This window comes from Mobula birostris, chromosome 11, assembly GCF_030028105.1.
Source record: "Mobula birostris isolate sMobBir1 chromosome 11, sMobBir1.hap1, whole genome shotgun sequence".
NCBI lineage: Eukaryota > Metazoa > Chordata > Chondrichthyes > Myliobatiformes > Myliobatidae > Mobula > Mobula birostris.
This window is the reverse complement of record NC_092380.1, coordinates 98,476,590-98,496,801: the sequence shown is the minus strand read 5'-3', so window position 1 is coordinate 98,496,801 and position 20,212 is coordinate 98,476,590. Positions and strand designations below refer to the sequence as shown.

Below are 20,212 nucleotides of genomic sequence, written 5' to 3'. Positions count from 1 at the left end.
TCAGAACACAAGGTCACATTGGGAGTAAGCACTGTGGAAATGATCTGGAACAGCGCAGCATAAAAGATGACTTTCCATAATTTATTGTGGGTCATTAGTCCTAATTGTGAACACTTCACCTATGATCAGAGGATTGATGGAGATCTTGGATAACAAGCCAACTTATTAAAAACTGATTGAGTCATTATAAATCACAGTAAATTCCGGTTAATTGGTCCATCAATTAATCAGGGCAGCTGCTTTTTGGAGACAAATAAGAACAAAAACTAATTGAGAAAATAGAGGGGATTCCCTTCATTTATTTAGGACTGTTTGCCAGCAGACTGTTGCCAAACTTTTTCTTAGAGGTGTGAGTTGCGTGAAATTGTGTGGTTGTTAGATGCTACACTGTGCTTAGAACAGTTTTTAAGTAGTGTCAACTGAGTGTGTTGGTCTTCAAAAGCCAATTTTTGTCACTGATAGTTGGTGAGAAATAAGCAGTAAGACATTTTAGAATTCAGAATCAGAAACAGAATCAGGTTTAGTATCTCCAGCATATGTCATGAAATTTGATAACTTAGCAGCGGCAGTGGTGCATTGCAATACATGACAAATATAGAAAAAAAAATTGCAGTAAGTATATATACTGTATGTATATGAAATAGTTAAATTAAAATAGTGCAATAACAGAAAAAAGGGAGGTGGTGGTCATGGGTTTAATATCCATTTAGAAACCAAATGGCAGAGGGGAAGAAACTGTTCCTGAGTTGCTGAGTGTGTGCCTTCAGGTTTTTGTACCTCCTTCCTGGCAGTAACAGTGAGATGAGAGTCCCTAATAATGAATGCTACCTTTTTAAGGCACCAGTTCGTGAAGATGTCTTGGATACTGTAGAGGCTGGTACCCGTGATAGAGCTGACTAACTTTTCAACCTTCTGTAGTTTCTTATGATCCTGTGCAGTAGTCGTCCTATACCAGACGGTGATGCAGCCTCTCAGAATGCTCTCCATGGTAGATCTGTAGCAGTTTTCATGTGTTTTAGGTGACAAACCAAATCTCCTCAAACTTCTAATAAAATGTAGCACTATCTTGCCTTCTTTATAGCTGCATTAATATGTTGAGACCAGGTCAAATCCTCAGAGATGTCGACACCCAGGAAGTTGAAATTGCTCACACTCGCTGCAGTTTCAAGCATTCAGGCTTGAAGATGCCAGAAACGGCCGGGAGTGAAAATGAAACAATTTCACTACTTTAACAAGTTAGTAACCATGAAGAATTTGAAGGTGTCAACAATCATCTTGAATGTTATAATGAAATGAAGATTTGAAGGATGCCATCATTGAAAGCATTGTATGAAGCCAGTCCATTATCTGTACTAGATTGTCTGCGCTAATTTTGTTCATTTACAGTCAATCAAAAGAAATGGCAACCTGTTGGATGTCGTTTGATGACAGTGAAATCTGTGCGGAAGAATTTTTAATGTGGAAAAGCTGTTGCACTGGAACAATTCTAGTCTCTTGACCTTGGAAGCCCGGGTCAGTTGTCACAAACCTGGGTCTTTTTTTGCAGTGGATAACCATAACATCTTCTGTGCCTTATCATGCCCTTCGCTCTCTATGAGGTGTTGCAGAATCACCTTCTTGGTTATTGGATCTCACTGGTGTGCCGGAGCTGACTTCACATGCTAGGACGGGCACGTGCCGATTTCATCAGGGTGTGAGGCCCACCGGCTACCCTCACCTGGTTTGGCCTCCCTTCAAAGCAGTGTACCAGGGTGTGGCTGCTGTCACATGCAAATGAGTATTTGGAGCCACAGGTAAGAGCTGGGTGTCCGATGGGGCCCAAAGGTGAATGATATGCCCCAGAATGGACATGTCAAGCCCCTTCACCAGAGATGCAGTGCCTCCCTAGATACCCCCATACATGGCAGCGTACACTGGATGAATTTCTCTGTTGATAACTATTAAGTTCAAAGTAAATTTATTATAAAAATACACACAATGTACAACACTGAGATACATTATCTTGTGGGCATACTAAATAAATCCATAAAAGAATAATAACCATAACAGAATCAGTGAAAGACTTGAGTATTCAACCAGTGTGCAAAAGATAACAGACTGAGCAAATACAAAAAGAAAGAAAAAGAATATAAGCAATAAATGTCAAGAACATGGGATAAAGAATCCTTGAAAGTGAGTCTGTAGTTTGTGGGAATAGTGATAGTGCAACCTCAGACCCTGATGTTTGAAGAGTAATAACTGGTCCTGAACCTGGTGGTGTGACTAGTGAGGTTTCTGTATCTTCTTTCTCATCGCAGCAGTGAGAAGAGAGAATGACCTGGGTTGAGGGGGTCCCTGATGATGGATGCTGCTTTTCTGTGACAACGCTTTCTGTTTATGTGCTCAATAGTGGGGGGGGGGGGGGCTTTGCCCATGATGGACTGTGACTGTAAGATTTCCCATTCCAGTGCACTGGTGTTTCCATGCTAGGTTGTGATGCAGCCAGTCAACATACTGTGCACCACACACCTATAGAAGTTTGTCAGAGTTTCAGCTGTCAGGCCGGATCTTCGCAAACTCCTAAGGAAGCAGAGGTGCTGCTGTGCCTTCTTTGTAATTGCACTTACGTGCTTGGCCCTAGACAGTTCCACTGAGGAATTTAAAATTGCTGACCCTCTCCACCTCTGATCTTCTGATGAGGACTGGCTCATGGACCTCTGGTTTCCTCCTTCTGAAGTCAATAATCAGCTTCTTAGTCTTGCTGACATTGTATGAAACATTGTTGTTTTGGCACCACTTAGCCAGATTTTCAGTCTCCCTCCTACATGCTGATTTATCACCGCCTTTGTTTTTTATTAGGAACAAACACACAGTTTTATAGTACTGTGGTAGCAATGGTACTGTTCTGATTTGTTCTGTATTTCACTTAAATATGTAGTTTGTTACTCTGTTTAATGATAGTTTGCCTTTTTCATACCTTTTTAATCATTTCCAGGAAACTTTGGCAAATTGGGACAACTGCTTAATTGGGCCAAAATGTACTGATCCTAATGTGTCCCAGTTAACCAGAATTCACTATGTTTTGTCTCACAGGCAAAATGTCCTTTAAAGCTGGAATAGATTTTCAATAGTTTTCCTATTTTTCAAGAAATTTGAGGGATGGAGGGTAGTAAGTATGTCTTGGCTGTGTCAGTAGCAAAAAATGATTTGTTCTTGGGATATTGGAAGGTCTCCATTTATTGGCCATTGCAGGTTTTACTGTTTAATGTGAAGCACAGTTTATCGTCTCTATTGAATAAGCTGCCACACTGATTTATTATTTGTTCGGAAAAATTCTTGTTATCGAAATAGCCTTCTGTATGGAATGAACGGTGTAGATTCTGAATGGAAAACAAAACTGTGCACGCTATGATTGGAAACATAAATGGAAGAACTTGGCCAAGCAAATAGCGTTGGTGGAAAGAGAGACTACTTGATGTTTAATGTTAGTGTCCCTTGCCCACACTGGGGGGAGAGGTTGAGGTTTCACAGTTTTCAAAGCAGAGCTGGGGAAGAGAGTAAGGTGTAGATAAAAGACGATTTGAAAATTAGTTAAGGGAGGTCAGATGATAAGGAGCATGAGGAATTTTTTTTTATCAGCACAAGTATTCGGTAACTTTGCTTGGGAAGATGCATACTTAGAGTCATACAGCACAGCAGTAGACCCTGCAGCCCAACTCCATACCAACCCCAATGCCCATCTAAGCTAGTTCTATTTGCCTGCATTTGGCCAATATCCCTCTAAAGTAGGGTTTCCCAATCTTTTTTATGCCATGGACCCCTACCATTAACCGAGAGGTCCATGGACCCGCGTTGGGACCTCCTACTCTAAACCCTTGCTGTCAATGTAACTATCCAGGTGCCTTTGAGATATTGTTAATGTACCTGCCTCAGCCACTTCCTCATTCCATATATAACTATCCATTGAGTGAAAAATATTGCCTCTCAAGTTCTTATTAAATCTCTCCCCTTTCGTCTTAAACCTATGCTCTCTTGTTCTTGATTCCTTGACCGTGGGGAGAAAAGACCAGGTACATTTATCCTACCTAAACCCCTCATGATTTCATACATATCTAAATTTCTGCAACGCGCCAATAAATAAAGTCCTAGCCTCCCCAACCTCTCCCTATAACTCAGTGACTTGAGTCCTGGCAGAATCCTCATGAAGCACCCAATGGTCTGCTGGAAGGACTCAGTAGGTCAAGCAGCATCTGTGGCAGGAAAGGAATTGTTGATGTTTTGAGACAAAATCCTGTATCAAGACCACGAGTGCCTCTAAGTTCAAAGTTTAAAGTTAATTTATTATTCCCAATACATATATGTCACCATGAGAATTATTTTCTTACAGACATTTACAGGAAAACAAAGAAATACAGTAAAAATTATGAGAAACTATACATACCAGAGTCTGTCAAAGAACCAATGTGCAAAAGAAGACACGTTATGCAAATAATAACAACAATAATAATAATTTTCAGAAAGCCACAATACTGAACACCACTACAGTAGTCAGAAAGGTCCTAGCATTTTACAAATGAGCATGCTTGGCTATGCCCATACCTCAAGTTTTACCAGCTTGAGCTGTGAAAAAATAAATCATCCGGATATAATAATACAGGATAAACAAGCAAGAACAACTTATTTAATTGATATAGCCATTCCAAACACACATAACTCACAGAAATTAATAAGTGAAAAACATCAGAAATATGCTAAATTGAAAGAAGAAATTGAAAGACTATAGAACATGAACAAGGTAAACATTGTCCTGATAGTAATATTTACAACTGGTGTCATCCTAAGGCGCTACCCAATAGCATTAAACAATTAGGGCTACTTATAAAAGCCACAATACTAAACACCACTAAAGTCCGAAAGTTCCTCACAATTGAGAAATTAGTGTGCTTGGCTGTTCCGGTACATCAGGTTTTAACAGCTTGAGGTGAAAAAAATTACTGAGAACATGAGTTGTAGAGTCCTTGAAAGTGAGTCTATAGGTTGTGGCAACACACATAAAAATTGCTGGTGAATGCAGCAGGCCAGGCAGCATCTATAGGAAGAGGTACAGTCGACGTTTTGGGCCGAGACCCTTCGTCGACTAACTGAAAGAACAGCTAGTAAGAGATTTGAAAGTGGGAGGGGGAGGGGGAGATCCGAAATGATAGGAGAAGACAGGAGGGGAAGGGATGGAGCCAAGAGCTGGACAGGTGATTGGCAAAGGGGATACGAGAGGATCATGGAACAGGAGGCCTAGGGAGAAAGAAAAGGGGGGAGGCGGGAAACCCAGAGGATGGGCAAGGGGTATAGTGAGAGGAACAGAGGGAGAAAAAGGAGAGAGAGAAAAAGAATGTGTGTATATAAATAAATAACGGATGGGGTACGAGGGGGAGGTGGGGCATTAGCGGAAGTTTGAGAAGTCAATGTTCATGCCGTCAGGTTGGAGGCTACCCAGACGTTGTTCCTCCAACCTGAGTGTGGCTTCATCCTGACAGTAGAGGAGGCCGTGGATAGGCATATCAGAATGGGAATGGGACGTGGAATTAAAATGTGTGGCCACTGGGAGATCCTGCTTTCTCTGGCGGACAGAGCGTTGGTGTTCAGCGAAACGGTCTCCCAGTCTGCGTCGGGTCAGATTGTCTGCGTCAGGTTGTGGAGTCAGTTCAGCGTTGAGGTGAGTGAAGTTACCCACATTGGTTCAGGAATCTAATGTCTGAAAGAGAATAACTGTCTTTGAAACTGGTGGTGTGGGATCTGAGGGCTCCTGTAGCTCATGCCCAATGGTAGTAGTGTGTAGAGAACATGAGAATTCTTTTGGCAGTGCTTCTTGTAAATGTGCTCAGTGATAGGGAGGGCTTTGCCTGTGATGGACTGGGTTGTATCCACCACTCTCTGTAGACCGTTCCATTCTAATTCCATATTAATGCCACCAGTCAGGATACTCTGCACTGTGTAAGTCTAGTTGTTTCTCAAAGTTTTAGATGGAATGCTGAACCTACACAAACTTCTAAAGAAGTAGAGGTGCTTTTGTGCCTTCTTGTGATGGCACTATGTGCTGGTGCCATGAAAGATCCTCTAAAATGGTAACGTCGGGTAATTTAAAGTTACTGACCCTCTCCACCTCTAATCTCCTAATGAGGACTGGCTAATGGACCTCTTGTTTCTTCCTCCTGTAGTCAATAATTAGCTCCTTGGTTTTATTGAATTTGAGTAAGAGGGAGTCTTGATGCAGGTTTTTGATCCAAACTGTCAAAAATTTTAGTTCCTCCAGCAAATCATTTGTTGCTCCAGATTCCAGCATTTGCAGTCTCTTCTGACAGCATCCTCATTTTTCTTTTCTGCACTCTCCAGCTTACTTGTGTCTTTTCTATAGCATGGCATGTTTTCTACTTGTATAGATTAAAATTCTTGAAGATCTAATTGATGTTAGAAAAAGTACTATGTAAAAGTCAGTCAAACTGGAAGAGCAAACATGTAAAAATCTGCAGATGTGGAAATCGAAAGCAACACACACAAAATGCTGGAGGAACTCCAAAGATCAGGCAGTATCTATGGAAATGAACAAACAGTCGACATTTTGGGCTGAGGTTTTTCTTCAGGACTGAGAAAGGAGGGGGGAGATGCCTGAATAAAAAAGTAGGGTGAAGGGAAAGAGGCTAGCTGGAAGGTGATAGGTGAAGTCAGGTCGGTGGGAAAGGTCAAGGGCTGTTGAAGAAAGAATCTGATAGGAAAGGAGAGTGGATGAGCAGAGGGGGGTGGGGGGGAGGAAGGGATTCACGGGTAAGTAATAGGCAAATGAGAAGAAGTCAAAGATCAGAGTGGGAAATGGGGGGATTTGTTCACTGGAAGGAGAAATCGATATTTATACCATCAGGTTGGAGGGTACGCAGACGAAATATAAGGAACTGCTCCTCTTCCCTGAGTGTCTTCATCTTGGTACAAGAGGAGACCATGGATCGACATGCCTGAATGGGAATAGAACTTGGAAATAAAATGCTTGGCCACTGGGAAGTCCGGCTTGTGGCGGATGGTGCGGAGGTGCGCGATGAAGCGGTCCCCCAATTTATGACGGGACTCACCAATATAGAGGAGGCTGCATCGGGAGCATCAGACACAATAGGTGACCCCAGCAGATTTGTAGTCAAATGCTGCCTCACCTGGAAGGTCTGTTTGGGGCCCTGAATGGAGGCGAGGGAGGAGGTGTATGGGCAGGTGTAGCACTTTGGCCACCTGCAGGTATAAGTGCCTGAGGGAGATTAGTGTGGATGGATGAATAGTCAAGGGAATCTTGGAATCCCCAGGAAAGCAGAGGAGGTGGAGGTAAAGATATGTTTAGTGGTAGGACGAGCAAACACCTTTTTGCCATATTATACTAGCTTAAACACGCCTGAGAACTAATGCCAGTAGCGAGGATAGTTACATCATCAGATGTGTGTCATCATTCTTTATTGAATAGAATTTTTTTTCCCTCTTTCGCAGTTCCATTGTCATGTTGAACAGGGAGGATGAAGCTTCTAGACTTTAATTTGTCTCCTTGAGCTTCCATTTCCTTCTCTCTCTGTTTGCACTTAAGGTGAAAATAGGCTGTTGTATCAAATATGCCTCTGTTGGTTTCCTCTCCTCCTACTACCCTACACTTCAGCCCAAAACCAACAGTAATGAATGTCCCGGACAGTTGTTTGAATGAGGCCCAATGCTTGTTCTCTTGATCTACTGCTGACAGTGCTCCTCACACAGTCTTTGCCTATTTCCTGTTGCTCTCCTCATTTCCGTGTTTAATAATGTCTCTATTTGACTCCATCCATTGGACCTGCCATCCAAAATGAAGGCATCCTTTTCCTTTTTTGCATATACAGTACTGTGCAAAAGTCTTAGACTGACGGAACTGGTCTACCGATTATGCCCATAGCACAGCACTACACACCGTCCTCACTCGCCTGGAGAAGGGGGATGCATATGTTAGAATGCTGTTCCTGGACTACAGTTCAGCATTCGACGCCATAATTCTCTTCAGACTTAACAGGAAGCTCAGACACCTCGGCCTGCACCCCACCTTGTGCATCTGGTTCCTAGACTTCCTATCGGATTGCCGACAGGCAGGTGGTAGGGATGGGCTCCCTCACCTCTGCCCCTCTGACCCTCAACTCAGGTGTTCCCCAGGGTTGTGTTCTGAGTCCCCTCCTCTATTCCCTTTATACCCACGACTGTACTGCACACACAGCTCCAATCTGCTGATCAAATTTGCAGGTGACGTGACCTTGATCTGCCTTATTTCTAGTGGTAATGAGACAGCCTACAGAGGAGAGGTTGACACCCTGACGCAGTGGTGCCAGGATAACAACCTCTCCCTCAATGTCCAAAAAAACAAAAGAGCTGATCATTGATTACAGGAGGAATGGAGACAGGCTCACCCCGATCAACATCAATGGGACTGCAGTTGAGAGGGTGAGTAATTTCAAGTTCCTTGGTATACACATCACTGAAGATCTCACCTGGACTGTACACACCAGCTTTGTGGCAAAAAAAAACACGAGGGTGTCTCTTCCACCTCAGGTGACTGAAGAAGTTTGGCATCCTCAAGACCTTCTACAGGGGTACTACTGAGAGTATACTGACTGACTGTGTCACTGCCTGGTACAGGAACTGCACCATCATTGATCGCTAGGCACTGCAGAGAGTGGTACGGACAGCCCAGTGCATCTGTGGACGTGAACTTCCCTCCACTGAGGACATTTATAGAAGCAGGTGCAGAAAAAAGGCCTGGAAGATCATTGGGGACACCAGGCACCTCAACCATAAACTCTTTCAGCTGCTTCCATCTGGCAAATGGTACCGCAGCATTAAAGCCAGGACAAACAGGCTATGAGACAGCTTCTTTCTACAAGCCATTAGACTTTTAAATTCACATGTTGGTACATTGCGACGGAGTCATAACGCAAAGATTCTTACTCCCTCTGGTTGAAGGATGGATGTAAGATTTAAATAAATCCTAAAGTTCTGTAAAATGAAGGTACTTTCAAAAATAATGAAATGAAAAGTTACTAGCTATCAAAAAAATTATAACGAGCAGTAGCTGTAAAAGCAAAAACTAAATCAAATTAATATTTGATGTGACTATCCTTTGCCTTTAAAACTGCAGTAATCCTCTTAGGTACATTGTGTGTCTGTCTGTCTCTCTCTCTGGCTATCCATCCCATAGGATGATGATGGTTCCTTTCAGTCAGTTAGCGGGGTGGTACCCCACTCCTCAGAAAGGAACAGCGTGGTACACTGTAGTGCAGTTTTGTCAGGAAATTGGCTGGTAGGCTGTTCCAAGCATCCTGGAGAACTTGCCACAGTTGTTCTGTAGACTCTGATTGTCTTGCTTACTCTGTCGCTGCAGGTAAACCCAGACAACTTTGATGATTTTGAGATTATGGCTCTGTGATCTACAAATTAGTTTATTTTCAGCTGTGGTACATACCATCTGAAGCCATATAAAAAATCCAGGCTGCCTAGGACTTTTGCACACAACCGTATTATTATTGTTCAGTTAATCAGCACTCTCTCCACTCCTTGTTCAGTTCCTTTTCTATCAGTTTTACTCTTTTTTTTGCAGTGTACTTCCTCTTGTTTGACTCATTATTATCTGTAGATTTATCGCTGGCTATACTCTGGTTACAGCTAATTTCTCCCTCATTCGCACTGTGTGAACTTTGAGGAAATTAATTTTGTGCTTAGTTCAAGTTTATTGACATAAGCATGTGCACACAGTGTACAAATGCTATGTAAAAATTAGCTTTTGCACCAGTGACACATTATTTTATAAAAATGACAAATTTAAGTTAATATAAACTTAAATTGACTTAAATTATGCATAACTTGCACAACTAAATGAATGTAACAGTACTAGAGCAAGTTGACTTGATAATCTGTTAGCTATAATATTCTCTGGGATAGATAAACACTTGAGGGACAGGAAATTTAGGTCCCACAGCACCAGGTTAGGGAACAGTTATTACACTTCTATCATTAGGTTCCTGAACCAGAGTGGATAACTCAACTGTGTGGTAACTGTGTACTGCTGCAGCAAAACAACTGATTTCATGACATGTGCAAATTACGAGGGGTGATTGATAAGTTTGTGGCCTAATGTAGAAGCAGTTAATTTTAGAAAACCTAGCGCATTTATTTTTCAACATAGTCCCCTCCTACATGTACACACTTAGTCCAGCAGTCGTGGAGCATACAGATCCCTTCTTTGTAGAAGTGGTCCACAGCAGGGGTGATTGATAAGTTTGTGGCCTAAGGAGATGAGTTATACAGCTCTTGTTACGTGCACGTGCAGTTCAACTCTGAGTGAAAGTGCAGAAAGTTTGAAGTTAATAACTCATCGCCTTTTACCTTAGGCCATGAACTTATCAATCACCCCATGCTGTGGACCACTTCTGGAGGTCCAAGACGCTGACTTCTACAAAGAAGGGATCCATATGCTCCACAACCACTGGACTAAGTGTGTAAATGTCAGAAAATAAATGTGCTAGGTTTTAGGCCACTAACTTATCAATCACCCCTCATATATTGAACTTGATTCTGATCCATTCACCTCAACACTAAACTGATTCCAAAACCTATGGACTCATTGTCAAGGACTTTACAAATCATGTTCTCAGAATTATTTATTTACTTATTTACTCATTGTTAATTTTTGTTTTTTTATATTTGCGCAGTTGGGTGGTTGTCAGTCTTCGCGTGCAGATTTTCATTGATTCTATTCTATTTCTTTGTTCTGCTGTGAATGCATGCCTGCAAGAAAATAAATATCAGGTAGTATTTGGTGACATATACATACCTTGATAATAAATTTACTTTGATATGATATTATGTAATTGCAAAGCCACTCCTGTTGCTGTTAGGTTTAGTATAATTGCTGATTTTCTATAGTTGTTTATACTATGTTCTGACCATCCAGCCTCCCACCAGCTTTAACACCTTCTGTTGCCTGACAATATTCTGTCCTCCTCCTCCCACGTGTCCTCACTAAGTTAATGTATAAGACTCCAACAAATTTTTTTTTCCCTGCTTTGTGACAATGTTAGCTTCAAACCCTCCAAAGTATCCATCCTTCTTTCTCTTCACACCTGAGTGAGTGTGGTCTTAATAAGACCATGAGACATAGGAGCAGAACTAGACATTTAGCCCGTCGAGCTTGCTTTGCTATTCGATCATGGCTAATTTATTATCACTCTCAACACCTTTCTCCCCATAACCTTTGACACCCTTACTAATCAGAACCTGTATAAGTCCGCTTTCAGTATGCCCAATGACTTGGCCTCCACAACCATATGTGGCAATTGAATTCCACAGATTCACCAGCCTTCGGCTAAAGAAGTACATGATTGTATCTGTTTTAAAGGGATGCCTTTCTATTCTAAGTTGTGCCGTCTGGTCCTAGGCCCTCCCACCACTGGAACCATCCTCCCCATATCCACTCTTGCATTGATTGCTTTTGTAATGACACAAGAGAGACTTCAGATACTGGAAACCTGGCGCAACACACAAAATGCTGGAGGAACTCAACAGCTGTGGAGGGAAATGGACTGTTGACATTTTGGGTTGAGACCCTCCCATCAGGATTATTTTTGTGGTTTTAAGTTGCCTGTTGAATTCAAGTCTTGGTTGATTTTCAGCTGTAGCACAGAATGACAGAAAGCACATCACCCTGAATTCTCCTAACCTCTTTCCGACCAATCTTTCCATAGACCAGATTTTCCTTAGACCTTCCATCATATTTGATCCTGAATTGAACATTAAACTGCATAGTTCTGATGCGCCATGCACTATTTCAAGGATGTTCATTATAGTGACTTTGAAGATTGCTCTGATATATATTTGCTTTGTATTTCATTGATATTGAGATAATTATTTAAATGCAATTATGTATTGAAAAAGATTGGCAAATTGAACCCAAGGTTCAAAGCATTTCCAGTTCAATTGTGAACTTGTGTTATTTTTAGACTTTGTTCTTCCAAAGCATACTTGAAAAATGCATCCTTATCTGCTGCATTGGAATGAGCTGAATCAATTTTGCATTGACAGCATTTCCCATGAAGAAGCCGCGGATGAATGAAGCTTCTGATAAAAGTCTGTTTCTTACTGTTCAATGCAGTCATCGAAAGCGTGATTGCACATTATTAGCTTTATCGATGGTCCCCTGTTCAGTATCATCAGAAATCGCAAAGAAACTAACTGCAAGATCAGAAATTTATAGTAATTCATAATATTGCTCTGTTAATACTAATCAAATCCTCCAAGTTGACATCATTTGAGTGATTCAGTTCTTGAATATCTAACAATTTAAATTCAGCACCTCTGTCCCATTGTACCAATTATATATGAAAATATACAAATATAAACTATAGATGTACTGACTTTGCATCTCGCTGTGATAGAAATGATTTTGTGCTCTACATATTCAATCCTTTTAAGGCCTTGTTTTACACAAGGTTGAGCATTGTGGTGTGGGGGAGGGTTTTACAATAGAATTGCTGACTACCGTACGAAGTAGCTTTATTGTTTGAATAGGAAAAGATATCACGGCTCCTGTTAATTTATTGCAACTGCAGTCCATTAGTGAACAGTGTTTAATGATCAAATACTGAATTGTTAAATTACTTCTAGTGAAGACATAATTTCAAATTTTATTTTGAAGGTCATGAAGAAAAAAATACATTTGTTCTCTAAAATATGCAATTGCTTTGATGAATAAAACCAATTTAAATTTTCTTTTGCTATGTATGTCGCAGACTGCACCATAAGGTTTTGATTTCTGGCCTCCATGGAAAGAAATTTGCAGAGGTTAGCCAATTTTGGGTAGTGAAATAAAATTTATTATGAGTTCCTAAGGAAAAATTCTGATAGAAAATGAAATAACATAATTTAGACTCTAAGACATAGGAGCAGATTGAATCTGCTCCACCATCCCACTGTGGCTGATACCATTTTCCCTCCCAACCCCATTCTCCTGCCCTCTCTCTAACCTTTGACACCCTTACTAATCAAGAACCTATCAAACTTCTCTTTAAATATACCCAGTGACTTGGCCTCAATAGCCATCTGTGGCAATTAATTCCACAGATTTACCACCCTCTGGCTAAAGAAATTCCTCCTCATTTCTGTTCTAAATCGATACCCTTCAATTTTGAGGCTGTGCCCTCTGGTTCCAGAAAGATTTAAGATAATTTTCACAAGAAAACTCAGCTGACGTTTTAATCTCCTGATTTGATGTCAAAGAGAAAAAAATATGCATATTATAATATGTTTTTATCTTTTTTTTTATTCATTCATGAGATTGGGTATTGCCAGCAGCAATCTTTTTGAAGTTAGGCTGTGTCGGCAGGTGGGCACAAATCTACATGGGTCCATTTGCGACTTAAGACCGACAGTAAATTCAGTAAGGAGAACAGATTTGCTCTGCTGAGGGTTTTTCACCAGAGGGTCAAAAATATCCAGATGCAGAAATCATGCGCTGTAGCAGCTCATCTCACCACCTTGAGGGCAGTTCAGGATGGCAGTAAATGCTGACCTGCCAATAATGGCTGCGTCATGTAAAAGAAGATAACCTTAAAATGTGCTTATTACGATGAGAGCACAGAGGTAGGGGTGTGTTGTGCGCGTATGTCATGTCACAGGATGCCTTTTCACAAGAATGCTGATGATTCTCAGTAGGAGATTTCCTGCATGCTTTACGGTGCTGGGAATGGGGATTGTTTGGCAGTATCATGATGTCTGTCTCATAAACTTGTCTGGAGCCTATCCAACGAGAAATCTGGTCTCTGCCAAACAAGAGCAGCATGAAGCAGCAGTATGTCACCAAGGAACAGCTTGATGTTCTCATTTAGCAGAATGATGCCACTTAGAAGTAGATCGGAACTCTGGATCGAAGATTGTCTGTCACAGAGAAAACAGCACTAGGGTCAGGGATAGTTATTACACTTCATAACCTCACTCACCCCAACGCTGGATTGATTCCACAACCTACGGACTCACTTTCAACTCATGTTCTTGATATTTATTACTTATTTTATTTATTATTATTTTGCTTTGTTTTTCTTTTTTTTTGTAGTTGCACCATTTGTTGTCTTTTGCACATAGGTTCTTTGTCCGTTTTTGTTGTCTGCAGTTTTTCATTGATTGTATTGTGTTTCTTTGTATTTACTGTGAATGCCCACAAGGAAATGAATCTCAGGGTGACATGTGGTGACATATATGTAGTTTGCTAATAAATTTACTTCAAATTTTGATGACAGAGAGTTGAAATTAATGGACCCTAATCAAGCTGCAAGGATGTAGGCAGTGAAATATCCAAGGAGAACACATACAAAATTCTGGAGGAGCTCGGCAAGTCAGGCAGCAGCTACGGAGGCAAATAAACAGTTGATTTTTAGACTGAGACCCTTCATCGGGACTGGAAAGAGAAGGGGTGGAAACCAGAATAAGAAGGTAGGGGGAGGAAAGGGAGTACAAGTTGGCAGGTGATAGGTGAGAGCAGGTGAGGTGTGAGGTGGGTGGGTAGAATGTTGAAATAAATAGCTGGAAGGGGATAGGTGGAAGAGGGAAAGGGCTGAAGAAGAGGGAATCTAATAGGAGACGACAGTGGACCATTGAGGAAAGTTAGGAGAGAGGTGAACTTGATGGAGGGTCTTGGCCCAAAGCATTGTGTTTATTCCCCTCAGTAGATGCTGCCTGACTTGCTGAGTTCCTCCAGCGTTTAGTGTGTGTTGTTCAAGATTTCCACCATCTGCAGAATCTCTTGTAAGCATTCCCATTCCCAGGAATCAGTTTTTTTGGCCTTCAGATGTGTAGAGTTTAGATTAATGAGCTTGGGGAAGGAGTGAAATTTAAGGTTTCCAAGTTGTTGGTGATGTGAGATAGGTGGAAGAGTGAATGGAGGAAACGCCTGGCAAGTGCGGTTTATTGTGGGGAAGTGTGAGGTCATGTACTTCCGTTAGAGAAGTCAAAGGTAGATTATTATCGAAATGCAGCGAGACTGCAACGGAGTGAATTTCAGTGGGATCTAGCTGATCTGTTGCAAGAATCACTAAATGTTGACAGGCATGTCCACAAGTAATTAAGAATGTGAACCAGCATGCCAGCCTTTGTTGCTAAAATTCAAGTTCAAAGTAGATTTTCAGAATGTGTGAATGTCACCATAGACAATCTTGAGGTTCACCTTCTTGCGTGAATTCACAGTAGAGCAAAGAAATACCATAGGATCAATGAAAAGTAAACACAAAGGCTGACTAACTACCGATCTGCCAAAGATGACGAACGGTGTAAATAAACAAAAGATAAAAAAAAAACTAATGAGTGATTGAATTAATTAATACAGAGAGCATGAGTTGTAGAGTCCTTGAGAATGAGCCTGTACTTTGTGAGATTAGTTAAGAGTTGAGGTGAGTGAAGAGATTCATGCTGGTTCTGGGGCCTGATAGTTGAAGGGTAACAACTTTTCCTTAACCTGGTGGCATTGGACTGAAGGTTCCTTTACCTCCTTCTGTTGGCAGCAGTGAGAAGAGAACATGTCCTGGATGGTGGGGATCATTGATGATGAGTGCTGCTTTCTTCTGGCAGGGCTCCTTGTTGATGTGCTCAATGGTAAGGAGTTTAAGAAGTCAAAATAAGCTGGAGTTTAACAACATAGACTTTTGTTATGGCTGTACAGGGTGTTGGTGAGGCCACACTTAGATTACTGTGCACAGTTTTGGTCCCCTTAAGTAAAGAAGATGGAGTAGCATTGGAGACAGTTCAAGGGATTTTCACCAGGCTATTCTCTGCAATGAGATGGCTGCCGTATAAAGAGGCTATCAGTTTGGGTTTGTATTGCTTGGAATTTAGAAGGAGTTATCTTATTCAAATATAGAAGACCCTCAGGGAGCTTGACAGGATATGTGTCGAGATGTTTCCAGCAGTAGGGCGGCATGGTAGTGTAGCAGTTAGTGCAATGCTTTACAACATGAGCTGTAAGATTGGGGTTCGAATCCGGTTGCTGTCTGTAAGGAATTTGTACGTTTCCCTGTGATTGTGTGGGTTTCCTCTGGGTGCTCCAGCTTACTTCCCACCTTACAAAGATGTACAGGTTAGGATTAGTAATTTGTGGGCATGCTGTACTGCCACCAGAAGCATGGTGACACTTTTGGGCCGCTCAGCACAGTTCTTGCTGATTTGATTTGACACAGACGATGCATTTCACTATATGTTTCTATGTACAGATAAAGCTAGTCATTTGAGTCACAAAAAAAAAAGGCATAGCAGCAAAATAATAGGCCAAACATTTAAAACTGAGTTGCATAGAATGTCTCCTGGAGGGTCATGAATCTCTGGACTTCTCTCCTCCTGATGCAAGCTAATAGATCATTAGATATACAGTGGATTCTGGTTAATTGGGACGCATCGGGACCAGTACATTTTGGCCCAATGAAGCAGCTGCTTCAATTTGCTGAAATTTCATGGAAATAAGTAAAAAAGTATAAGAAAGACAAACTACCATTAACCGGGTAATATATTATGTATTTAAATGAAAAACAACTCCTACCTCTGGACTTGGACTTCCGAGGTCGAGAGAGTGCAACTGTCCCAGTGCGACGGCTTTTCCACTTTTAAAAAATTCTCCTGCACAAGTTTCATTGCCGTTGTCAGAAACCATGAACAACCAACATGCTGCTGTGTTCGAACAAAATTAGTGCAGACACCTAGTGCAGATAATGGACTGTCTTCATCTAATGCTTTCTACGATTGCATTCTCCAAATCTTCATTATCTTTGTTATAATCAAGACTATTTTCGATACCTTCGAATTCTTCACAATTCCCAACTTGTTGAAGTAGTGAAATAATTTAATTTTCACTCCTGACCATTTCTGGCATCTCCAAGCCTGAATGCTTGAGACCACAGCGAGAAAAACAATTCTAAATTGTCTTACTGCTTATTTCTTGTCAACTATCAGTGACAAAAATCACTGTTTTTTGAACACAAACACACATGGCTGGCACTATTTAAAAACTGTTTGCACAGAGGGTAGTGTCTTATATTCATGTAACTGATGGCTAGTTAGAAACAGTCTCCTGCCAATTAATTAGTATAATGTCCCATTTAAACAAAGAAAATCCCGGCTATTTTCTTGATTAGTTTTTGTTGTTTAGAATTGTCCCAAATAAGCGGCTGCCCCAATAGGCCGATGGACCAGTTAACCAGCATCCACTGTATTTAAGATGAGGTTAGAAAAAATATTTGAAAGATCAAGAAGTTGGGGGGAGTTGTGATGAACTGGTGCAAGAGAGTTCAAGTTTAATTGTCATTCAACCAGACATATGAATACAGCCAAACGAAGCAGCATTCCTCTAGAGCCAAGGTGGAAAATACACAGCATAAAGCACGTACAATTATGATAGCAACCTACAGTTACAAAAAAAAAATAATATAACCCAAGTGCCTGTAGATTGATGGTGCATAGGATGTATTCCTGGAAGCATGTTTCTGCAAGAACAAGCATGCAGGAGTTCTTCATCACGCACTGGTGCAGATGCAGATGGACGCACCATCTGCACCGAGCGAACACTGGAGAGCATCACCGATGTTAGCAGCCAGACCCCAACCCAGCTGTTCCACGTCGCCTCTGGCATCTCCTCCTCTGGATGGCTGTAACGCGCGACCTTGCAGCATGGTCTTGCAATCATACCAAAAAGACAACGATTTGCACCATTTGTCGGATTGCGGACTGGCTTTGCGCACCACCCGTGATGGGGTAGAACTGCAGTCTCTGATATTCTTAATATCCAGCAGTATCTTGTGGTTGTAAAAGAAAGATGTTAGAGATGAACAATTACACCTTTGTTTGGACCTAGAGAGTCTGCTGCAACTGGGAAGGTGAAAGAAGTTTGAAAATCAGCCATAATAATGAGTGGTGTGGCAGGCTTGAGTGGCCAAGTGGCTAACCTCTGTCCTTATTCTCTTGAGTTCTCGTCCTCAGTAGACTTGTGAGCAGTTTGCCTGTTTCTAGGATAGCATCTGACCTCTTGTTCTGCTGCTGAGCTTGACAAGTGTAGAGTTGAAATAGGATGCCAAACTTCTGAAATGCCTGCTTTGCTGCCGCTGCTACTGTGCGGTCGAGAATCTCCAGAGGGGAAGGCCCCAAATCCTTGGCTTTGCCTGTTGATTGGCGGCCGGGGCCAGGGTCGAAGCGCCCGGCAGAGATGGTGCTCAGTGCTTGGTGTCGGAGGGCTGTTGGAGGCTCGAAGTTTTCGGATGGACTCAGAGTCGGACTGTGGTCGGGTGCTTCCAGGGTGCTGCAACGGCAAGTTTGCGGCGCTGGAGATTCGTGGCAGGGAGAGTTTTCTTCCTTCTACCGTCTGCATGAGATGATGGGACTTTCGAGAGTTTGAGACTTTTTTTTACCGTGCCCATGGTCTGTTCTTTATCAGATTACGGTATTGCTTTGCACTGTTGTAACTATGTTATAATTACAAACAACAGGAATTCTGCAGATGCTGGAAATTCAAGCAACACACATCAAAGTTGCTGGTGCACGCAGCAGGCCAGGCAGCATCTGTAGGAAGAGGTGCAGTCGACGTTTCAGGCCGAGACCCTTCGTCAGGACTAACTGAAGGAAGAGTGTAAGCTTATCCGTGTAAGCGGAACAAGTGCTACACATGCCCTTACACTTCCTCCCTTACCACCATTCAGGGCCCCAAACAGTCCTTCCAGGTGAGGCAACACTTCACCTGTGAGTCGACTGGGGTGATATACTGCGTCCGGTGCTCCCGATGTGGCCTTTTATATATTGGCGAGACCCGACGCAGACTGGGAGACCGCTTTGCTGAACATCTACGCTCTGTCCGCCAGAGAAAGCAGGATCTCCCAGTGGCCACACATTTTAATTCCACATCCCATTCCCATTCTGACATGTCTATCCACGGCCTCCTCTACTGTAAAGATGAAGCCACACTCAGGTTGGAGGAACAACACCTTATATTCCGTCTGGGTAGCCTCCAACCTGATGGCATGAACATCGACTTCTCTAACTTCCGCTAAGGCCCCACCTCCCCCTCGTACCCCATCTGTTACTTATTTTTATGCACACATTCTTTCTCTCACTCTCCTTTTTCTCCCTCTGTCCCTCTCACTATACCCCTTGCCCATCCTCTGGGTTCCCCCCCCCTTGTCTTTCTTCCCAGACCTCCTGTCCCATGATCCTCTCGTATCCCCTTTTGCCTATCACCTGTCCAGCTCTTGGCTCTATCCCTCCCCCTCCTGTCTTCTCCTATCATTTTGGATCTCCCCCTCCCCCTCCCACTTTCAAATCCCTTACTCACTCTTCCTTCAGTTAGTCCTGACGAAGGGTCTCGGCCTGAAACGTCGACTGCACCTCTTCCTACAGATGCTGCCTGGCCTGCTGCGTTCACCAGCAACTTTGATATGTTATAATTATGTGGTTTTTGTCAGTTTTTTAGTCTTGGTCTGTCTTGTGTTTCTGTGATATCGTACTGGAGGAACATTGTATCATTTCTTAAAACATGCATTACTAAATGACAATAAACGAGGACTGCGTGCCCTCATAATCTAATCTAATCTAACTCTGGAGATTGGAATTCCAGATTGCATACCTGAGGAGCAGTGGTTGCCCATGGACTGCTCTGCTTCATGGGACGGGTGTCACAATGATTCCTCTCACTGAGTGGAGCCATCGGCTTGTGTAGAACAAGCCTGTGATGAGCAGCACATTGAGAAACAGGACGGAAGTCTATGCCAGCTGCCAGGAATGGTCCAGTAGCCAGGGCATTGAGAATCATTGTAACCTTGACCTCCAGAGAGGAAGAGCTGTCTCAGCAACAGAGTGGCGAGATATGCAGTGTAATCACTGTTTTTTTAAATTTAGATGTCAAAATATTTTGCCTGCACCACCTATTGCACCCATGTGCCCTATTAATCTGCTAACCTGTACATCTTTGGACTGTGGGAGGAAACCAGAGCACCTGAATGAAACCCACATGGTCATGAGGAGAACGTGCAAACTCCTTACAGCGAATGGGGGAATTGAGCCCGGGTCGTTGGCGCTGTAATAGTGTTAGGCTGCCGTGCCACCCTAAACTCTTTAGAGACTTTGGAAGCATGAATATGATCCGTTGCTTATCATCAAATTCAGAGAGTGGTTTCTGTTGAGA

At 42.3% G+C, this 20,212-nt stretch overlaps 1 protein-coding gene across 3 annotated transcripts in view; it reads left to right on the top strand.

Annotated features, from left to right (window-relative positions):
• The window catches only part of prmt3 (protein arginine methyltransferase 3), a 286,249-nt gene that overhangs the window by 48,577 nt on the left and 217,460 nt on the right, over positions 1-20,212 (top strand). The gene's annotated exons all lie outside the window — the stretch shown is intronic.